Source organism: Mytilus californianus, unplaced genomic scaffold, assembly GCF_021869535.1.
Source record: "Mytilus californianus isolate M0D057914Y unplaced genomic scaffold, xbMytCali1.0.p SCAF_2, whole genome shotgun sequence".
Lineage (NCBI taxonomy): Eukaryota > Metazoa > Mollusca > Bivalvia > Mytilida > Mytilidae > Mytilus > Mytilus californianus.
Window position 1 is genome coordinate 20841035 of NW_026262668.1, and position 10679 is coordinate 20851713.

Sequence of the window (10679 nt, forward strand, 5' to 3'; positions counted from 1 at the left end):
AAAATAAAGACTGTTCGTTAATATACATTTTTACAACTTTTACTGTTTCCTTTTTACAGTATTCTCTATCAATTAAGTTATCTTGTAAGTTAATTAAATGTTTATTTAATTCATTGATGTCACTATTATTTCAGTGACCGCTGCAGAAAGTCTCGACTCGTTCAAGAGACTACTGCGTGCACATTAAATTTCAAGTCCCATGTTTTTATTTGCACCATATATAAATGTTATGTACAGCACACATTATTTCCTTTCTTTTAAAATAATTTTTGGACTTGTTAAGTATGCAAGCGCACACCAAACAGTGACAGGAAAGTCAACCAAATGACGGTGGTCACTTAGTGGTAGAAGTAGAAATTTCTTATATTATTCACACACTGTAATGCTCTTAAATTTATGTGTATTTTGGATGTGCACTAGTGATTGGTAAATATTGATACGTTTCTGTGTTTTTAATATATGTGACTTAACATCAAGAATTCCATTATTATGGAATCGTTCACTTTTGTACACTTCGGTATCTAAATAGAGGATGGTAAAAGGGAGGGTCTGAACACGGAAACACGTGAAATAACAAAATCGCAAAAACGTTGCACAGAGAAAAAAAAAAACACTCTGGAAAAACGAAGCCAAGTAATAAAATCGTAAATATTAAGGAAAAAAGTACCAACAGTTATTACTCAGCCGTTCTTGGAGATCATGCAGTCATTATAAATGGACATGGCGACCCTGCATGTGGTCACCTTTTAGCGTCCGTTAGTTGCATCCGATTTATCATAGTAATATAATAGGCTATTAATAAATATCTTGGGACCAGTTAATTAGTTTATAATTTAAAACAATATTTGGGCTGACTTTGAATTAGTCCCGGTTTACTTTTTAATGAAATGCGGGACAAGCACGAGAAAATAAGAGTACCGACACGAAACACGGAAAATAATTAAGGGAAAACACGAAGCACGCACATCGAACCAAACACGAGAAAACGAGAAATAAAACGTTGAAACACGGAAACACGTGAAATGAAAAGGCCGAAAACGTTGAACGAAAATAACCCTTTACCATCCTCTAAATAGGCCATACTAGATGTCGACACCTCATATTAGAACTTAAGTAGATGGTCAATTTCGTTTGCAAGGTTAAAGAAATCTTCAACTTGCTCTTATCTGCCTGTGAAGACCATAAAACCGTCATCCCTATTGATAGTGTAATTTGATGTTTTCTCTCCATTGGAACTTATCTAAGATTTTAATGAGTACAAATTAATAAGCCTGGTTGGTACGCTCCTATAATGTGTTTGTATAACAGTCCATTAAACTCAAATTCATTGTTTCTAAGAATTAATTTAACAAATGCAGTTAAATCTATTTTGTTGAGAATCTTTAAAGTATATTCTCCTGTGTGTCAATAAATTATAATGCATTGATAACAATTTCTTCTAAATTGATCATATTTGTCTACATTGACGTACATCATAGGCAATAAGAATGCATACTTTTTTTTACCTCGTGTGACTCTATTTTATTAATGAATTATTTTGTTTCTTGAATATAAAAGTTATGCCTCTTTAATAATTGGATGTTGGATGTGTACTAATTGATAATTTAGTCTGAGATGCAGGATTTTTTTAATTAGTTGTTAGTGGCTTTGAACTAGCTGTCAGTAACTGCGAGTACTCTCAGATCTGTGCTTAGTGTCTATTTGTTGTTGGGATATACAAGTACCCGGCCACGTCCACTCTGTGTAGTATTTCTGTTTGTATCCATCTGATTAGTTAAGCTTTTTCAACTGATTTTTATAGTTCGTTCTAATGTTGTACTGTTACACCACTGTCCCAGGTTAGGGGGAGGGTTGGGATCCCGCTAACATGTTTAACCCCGCCACATTCTGTATGTATGTGCCTGTCCCAAGTCAGGAGCCTGTAATTCAGTGGTTGTCGTTTGTTGATGTGTTACATATTTGTTTTTCGTTCATTTTTTGCACATAAATTAGGTCGTTAGTTTTCTCGTTTGAATTGTTTTACATTTGTCATTTCGGGGCCTTTTATCGATGACTATGCGGTATGGGCTTTGCTCATTGTTGAAGGCCGTACGGTGACCTATAGTTGTTAATTTCTGTGTCATTTGGTCTCTTATGGAGAGTTGTCTCATTGGCAATCATACCACATCTTCTTTTTTATATTTATAATTAGATCACGGGAGAGTTACAATTATTGATGATTGGTCGGTAACGAACATTAATGTGTCCTGCTAGCTGACCAGTTCGCAATGCCTCATTATTTATTTCTAGATTAATTTAATGAATTTTTGGAAGAAGGTACATGTGTCCTCCATGTTTTGAATTATTATTATTCTTTAAGAAATTATACGTCTGGGAATCTTTTTTTTTTCTCTCCTTGCTTTAAATTTAACACTTCTCTCAACATGCCAAAATTGTAATGATTTATAATAAAAAGAAAATATTATCCTCCACACACATGGCCAAGATAACACTAATATATAATTTCTTATTCAGTTGAATTAATAATTAGAATAAATAAGTTCTAAGGTTCACGTATTGTCTTTTTTTTTTTTTTAAAGCAACTTGTTTTATTGTTTATTTGTATGTACTATACCATTGTCTACTTTGTTTATGCGGCCGAAGTCAGATTAGTGAAAACTAATTGGGTTACCCTCTTTAAATAAAGAATATTATCATTATTATCAATATTATTATTGTTGTTTCAATAACACTTCATCACATTGTGTCAAGTGTCGTATGTATTTTGATAATTTGATGTTGGTTAAGGAGAAGAGCGTATGTCATTGGAGTTATTTTTGTCCATGAGCTTATACGATTGTCTAAGAAAAATGAAAACATCAAATTATGATTTTTTTATTTGCTGGCAGAAAGAAAGATGGACAACGAACCCAGTGGTTGATCTGATATCTGTTATTGAAAATAAACTCGAAATAATGAGACAAGTTATCATACTTTGTAGCCAAAGAAAACTTAGGAAATTTTACATTGAAATGTACTTACGCATGTTATAATTCTAAGTATACTTTAAGTTTCCAAAACGAAAATATAACTTTAAATCTATTCTTGAGCTTTCTAATTGATTCTCACGTTTACCGGTATCATATGATACAAAAATCGGACGTGTCAACTTCATTCAAAGTGGTTAATTAAGTTTGCGCCCATTTTAAGATGATCGTTAAAGAGCGCAGCTATTTCGACATACTGGGAAGACTAAGTACTAGTTCGTAAATAAAAACACTTTGTGTTCAGTATATATGTCTCACTTTATTAAGAACTAAAACTAAATATCATAAAGTTTCTTGTTGATGACATAAAATAATTTAGTATATCGCCAATTCAAATAAGTGGTTTAACTTTTTGTGATAAAGGATAAATTCCAAGACGACGCAATGAGTTCCAGTCCCACTCCTGATAGCTTAATTCAAATAGCTTTTCAATGGAATAACTAAGACCAAAATATTCGTAAGACAGAAAAAACACATTCCGATGTTATTTTTATAAATTAATATATAACACAATATTCACAATTTATGCCGTAATGCAGTGCTTTTTAAGAAAACACAAAAGGCGAATCTCGTTTCAAATTCCAATAAATCATGATAAATTTGAACTAAATCTTTTGAACAGTATAATGGAATTTGTGTTTTGCTTGAAAATTCTCAAACTTTTTTTTAAAAAATTGGATTTTGTTGATACTTAGTCAAAATCAAAAAGTTGAAATAACAAAAATACTGAACTCCAAAGGAAAATTCAAAACGGAAAGTCCCCTTTCAAATGGCAGAATCAAAAGCTCAAACACATCAAACGAATAGTAAACAACTGTCATATTCCTGACGTGGTACAGGCATTTTCTTATGTAGAAAATGGTGGATTGAACCTGGTTTAATAGCTATCTAAACCTCTCACTTGTATGACAGTCGCATAAAATTCCATTATATTGACAACAATGTGTGAACAAAACAAACAGACATAATAAGTAAAAATGTCAAAATAGGGGTACAGCAGTCAACATTGTGTTTTAATCTTAATCACTTTAAAAACAAACAAATATGTGAACAAACAAAAACAAAAAGGCATATAGACAAAGCACTAAAGCAAAAATGAAAGTCAAGAATACAAAAATGGACCATAGCACAATAACACAATGACGGGATGTATAAGTACCGAGCCACGCCACAGGGATGTTTCCAAAAATGGACTTAACAGTAAAGATAATAATTTACAAAGACAAATAATGGAACAATATAACACGTAATTAAGGATGTACTTAGGTGAGGTTTAGGAATTTGCCGCAGAATCCTCCTTATCCAACTACTAATTTGTGTCAGATGTTCGGACTCCTTGGTTTTTTCCCTTTAATACAGAGTAAAAATTTTTGCCCCATAACACACATTTTTCCTTTCATATAAGACTTCAATAGCTCATAAAAGGTCATTAACCAAAATTTAAGCAGATTCTAGATTTCTTTTCTTTCGATTTGAGACCCAAATAATATCAATGCAAATATAAGGTAAAAGTCCGAGTCAGCCTTTTCCCGCCATTTTTTAAAAATCAAAAAAATAAAAAAAGGAGCTCCAATATTTTTTGCTTATTTTGTTCCTTAACTAATGCTCTTCCGATTTATAGTAACAATTTTAAATTCTAGATTTTTTTAATTTCACCAAATATAACCAAAGCAGAAAAATAAACTATCAAATATGAACCGCAAGCTATTTTAAAATTTAAACCTTTCTAGCATGTTATAACGGGCCTTATTCAGACATCAATATTTTGTTCGAATAAATCAAGAAGACCGCACATATATGCGTGACAGTGCAACAATTGAGATCACATACTCTGATATATCTTATAATGTCTTTTAATAAAATGGAACAACCTTATAACGAATAATCGTTTTGAGACTGAGGCATGTTGTTTTCTAGTGCCTCAATCATACTCTTTTGATGTTGAAACTTTTGTTTCGTTTAAATGTTGAAGTTTGTGATTTGGTCAGTGTAAGGGGAACCACTTATGGTAAGTCAATAAAATTTTGGTATGCATTTGTATTAGCATTGTCACTTGATTGGTTGACCCTGCACCCTCAGTCATCGTTTATTGGCATTAAAACTTTCGCATAGTGTATATATTAAAGTTATTCCCATCTTAATTTCATAATTTGCATTATACTATCAAAATTACATAAGACGAAACATATCTTTGTGTCAACATTTTATTGTTAAAATATTTTGCTTTTATATGTATCCCCGGAAAACATTTTAAATCGATGGTTGGTGGCTTTGAGTTCAGTCATTTTATGCAGAAAAGGCTTAAACATTAGCAAAATTGGAAAAACAAATTGACACTTTATAAATGTTATTCGTCCGAAATGATTTTCTGGATTTACCTTCATCAGGAATGCTCAAAGCAGAATAATTTGTAAGCCAAGGATGTATAAATATCGAAAAACAGTTTAAGAGCTATATGACCAAAAAGAACATAAAAAAAAATAACCAAATTCAACTAAGGTCATCTGCAACAGAGTGTTGTTGTGCCCCAGACGTCCTCATATTTGATATACTAAAAGACGGAAGCAGGTCTTGTAACCGCCTGATTCCGTCCGTCCGAGAAAAAAAACTTCAATGTTTTCTTGGCTCCAATTGAATGGAATGATTTCATATTTGGTCTTCAGCTTGATGATATTGAGTTGTAGCTTGTAAGCAATTTTTACATCTGCCATGTAGCCACTTCCTGTTTGCCGATAGGTGAAATTTTACAACACTCACTTTACAAGGAAAATCTTCTTTAAAATTTTCTTGGCATTAGTGAAAGGGAATGATCAGTTATACTCCAGTATACATATTTCCTCTATCAGTTGCATGCGCAGCAGCGACGCAGCCCAGACCCGGTATTGGTCTTTGTTTGGTTTTTTTAACAAAAAATTCAATGAAAACTTGGATTTAATATTTATGTTATTGATAAAGCAATATCTTTGATAACAACATAACTCTATTTGAAACATCATAGACACAATTGTAAAGGGAAACTGACAAAATGTCATGACCAGAAATTAGTATTTTGAGGCAAAAATTAAGGCTTTATTGTAAATTCGCAGAAAATTGGAAACCGGAAAATATGCCTAATGCAACTCTATTTTAAACTTAAACAAATATAAATGTTAAAGGATACTGATATAATTTCATAACTAGAAATTACCATATTTGGACAAATTTTTGGTTGTGATTACGTAAAACTATTAAGATTAACGGAAACTTAACGGATATACATTAAGGGGTCAGTGAGTTAACGGAGAGAACCACCGACCTTCGGTAGGAAAACTGACAATCATAGGGGCGTTGATATCGATCGTATAACAATCAATGACTCCTAATTGTTGTATTTTCTCAAGGGGCGCGGCTTAAAAATCTAACAATCCAATCATAAGCAGCAGTAATTCATTTATATTACGGTATCCTATAATGCCACGTAAACACACAAACATGTACATAGTTACTTCGGTCGATATATTTTTCACGATTGATCAAATAAGATCACTTCTTATTATCTGCTTTGCTGGGAAAAAAATAGCAAAATGTCCATCGAATACTAACGTGTTTAGGAAAGTGGGATTAGAACGACAAATTGACAGCAAGAATTACTTATTTCGGTAATTTTTTTAATGGGTCGAACTATTTAAAGAAAATGATCACCCTGTAATGCATATGTTTAACTTACATACATTTTGTAGAAAATCCCGAGGCTTTATCAATGATTGGATTGAACTCGGTTTGATATAAATATATCATTTTATATGTACTCCCGAGTTTGTTTATTGAGTTGGCATATTTCATCTAAACCCAGATATATTTCTAAGAAAGTCGAGCAAATGGCACAATAAATGCATGGTTTGGTTCGTTCGACTTGCTATATAAAAATAGTTTCGTTGAATAACTAATACATTACTTTTATATAATAAATAAAGCACATATGTATAAAGAAGTCATAAAATAAACAATCCAAATTTGAAATTTCGTTGGTAAGCTATATGCGGAGACTGTACTTTAGAATGCGCTAGCTAGCGTCAAGAACCATTTAATTTTCGGGAGGTATTAGTTCCGACAGATTTCGGGAGGTATTAGTTCCGACAGATTTCGGGAGGTATTAGTTCCGACAGATTTGTTTTTGTGCTTGTAATGAAAACCAGAATATTTGAAGACCATGCTTCCGGCCAGAAGAATATTTCCTTTAAAATTGCCAATAATTTTTGTCGAGCTTTCGACTTTTGTCGAAAAAGCGAGACAAAGCGATCTTACATTCCGTCGGCGTCGTCGTCGTCGTCGTCGTCGGCGGCGGCGTCCACAAATATTCACTCAGTGGTTAAAGTTTTTGAATTTTTAATAACTTTCTTAAACTATCCTGGATTTCTACCAAACTTGGACAGAAGCTTGTTTATGATCATAAGTAAATTTTGTAAAAAAAAAACCCCATTTTTCCGTATTTTACTTATAAATGGACTTAGTTTTTCTGCCAGGAAACATTACATTCACTCTGTGGTTAAAGTTTTTAAAATTTTCTTGGCTCCAATTGAATGGAATGATTTAATATTTGGTCTTCAGCTTGATGATATTGAGTTGTAGCTTGTAAGCAATGTTTGCATCTGCCATGTAGCCACTTCCTGTTTGCCGATAGGAAACATTACATTCACTCTGTGGTTAAAGTTTTTAAAATTTTAATAACTTTCTTAAACAATCCTGGATTTGTACCAAACATGGACAGAAGTTTGTTTATGATCAAAAGCTAGTATCTAGAAGGAAATTTTTATTAAAATTTTGTACTTGTTTATCCATATTTTACTTATAAATGGACTTAGTTTTTCTTCCAGTTAACATTACATACAGTCTGCAGTTAGATTTTTTTAAAACATTTATTAGATTCATAAACTATCCTGGATTTTTACCAAACTTGGACAGAAGCTTCTTACAATAAAAAAAATGTATCGAGAGGAATATTTTTATTAAAGTTTTTCCTCGTCTCATTTTTGTTGAGCCTGCGATTAACAGCAAAAGTAGGCGAGACACTGGGTTCCGTGGAACCCTTACGAATTTTTTGTTCAATCGTCGCATAATATGTAATTTTCTCTATGTTGTCAACAATTATTTTAATTTGGTAGCCTATTGTTTATGTAGTCAATGTTTAGGTAGAAAACAAAATCATGTACGGTTAAAGTAATCAGTTTTGAAAAGAGTTAAGCCATAAAAAAATTGTGCACGAGATCTCAGATTAAATATTTAATTAAAGTCTCACCACTTGTATAACATAAAAATCGCATACATATATAAAACATACTGCATATTAAAACTAACAGCAAAATAGCATAAGCTTAAATACTAAAAAATAAACAAGCGCCATTCTAATAATAATTATGAGAGATTAGTAAAAGAATCATATACATAGTATACAATATTTTACACCATTTTAAAAACTATATAGATATATTTAAGATTCAAATTACATCATCAGCTATTTATACAAAAAGAAATGTGTTTTACATAAAATATTAAAACAAGTTTCAGCAACTATCTGACAAAGTTCTTCATTTCTGAATAAAAATAAAAACTTTTCGTCATTAGACAAGTTATAAAATTGATCATTATGTTTTACTGCTTCACTACACAATACATTTCGATGGTCATTTAAAGGACATAAAGTACAAAAATGTGTTGCATCTTATATTTCATTTTTACACACAATATCTTTCATTTACTGGTTTATTCTCATATCGTCCCGTTTCTATTCAATCTCGAGATTTATCATCTAGGTTTGTCCAGTGACCAGTGTTGCACATCGATCGCTTGTGTACATGTAGTTTGAAGTTTAATTTCGTAAAGACACATTTACCAATGAAAATTCTGAAGTTAAGTTTTGTAAAGTTATCAAATAAAATTATAGACATCTGGATGTGCAAAGATATGTATATTATACCAAAAGTAGAAGATTTTAGCACATAAATAATTTATGTTCGTTTGAACAGAAGGACATAATATTGAATATACAGTGTGAGTACTTTATACAACCGAAAGTTTTAAAATCATAAAATGTAGTTTTGGTATGATGTAGTTTAGCAGAAATTAGCCTGTTCGTAAAACATTTGGATTCTCAATACAGAAACTAGAGTTCACTCGTCAAGGGGTTGCTGCAAGAAGGATTTATGAATAAATTATTCTATTTTACCAGGCACAGTGTCATCGTTAGCTTCCGGAATGTGAAAGCATATTTTATTTATTTAATTTTTCCCCATTTCACAATGTTTCAGTCAACTAGATGATTGCTTGATTGATTGATTTTTGTTTAACGCTTACTTTACCATCAGCTTTATCGTGGCGATAACTTGTTATACATTTTAATATTTCCGGAATAATATACTAGGGATTATAGAAATTAGAATATCAGTATTCCTGTTGAATAAAGATGTAGATTATAATAAATAAACATAAAATAAAATATTTTAAAACAAAATATCAATATTTACATTATAGAAAAGTTTAATAAAACTTTAAGGATCATTCAAATTAGATTATGGAACAGATTTATTTCTTTTAAAACATTTTTAACATATTGATTGATTGATTGATTGTTTGTTGTCTAATGTTAACTTTAGCACTATTTCATATATATCGTGGCGAAAACGTTTTACACATTTTAAATTTGCAGAATTATCCATTGGGGATTAAACATATTAGAAAGTCAGTGTTTATATTGAAAAATGTTGTAGATCAAAAATAAATATACATAAAATAAAATTTTTTTAAACAGAGAACTATATATTTACATTATTAAAAAGGAATAAAAAGATTGTTAAAATTATATTTGATGGAACAGATTTATTTCTTTTAAAAACTTTAAAATGTCGAATGCTGACATATTCTTAAATATATTATTTGCTGTGGGAACTGCAGTGACGGATCCAGGATACGTACGCCCCTCATTTGATTGCCTAAACAAAATTGAATCCCATTTTTCTGACGATTTATATGATTTTTTAGGACAAAATTGTCCTTTTTATTCGCCTCACTACGATAAGCCATATCTATTATGTTTTCTTGAATTACGCCCCCATTTTCAAAATCTTGGATCCGCCCCTGGACAGTGTAATACGTTGCCCTTATGTCAACTGTATCTACAGTCTATTAAAATGTGATCCCCGTGCTTCGACATTGACACTGAATGCATTCAGGAGGAGGTTCGCCTTCCAAAATGTCGGAATACGTGTTCCTTAAGTGGTCAAAGCGACATCTGGTAACATAATTGGAAATGATGAGTTCCAAATAAATCACAAAGAACATTCAAAGAGAAATCAAGAAGTAGAGATGGATCCGAAATAGTCAGAACAATAGCTGAATAAATAAGAACCATTTCCAGGATGTATAAAAACATTATCTGTGAAGTCATTAAAGATGCACCAGCCTTCCTGCGACATCATGTTTTCAATTCACTTTTATCGTTCAATGTTTTTCGACCCCACATTGCCTATTAAAATCACCCATAAGAATAAAGAGAGTAGGTTACTGTTCTATTGAAATCTGAACTTGGCTAAGAGGTGTTTTCGGATATATATACATTAAGTTATTCTCTCAGAGACAGCATGTAGATCAGTGGTTAGATCAATAGGAAATTATTTCCTT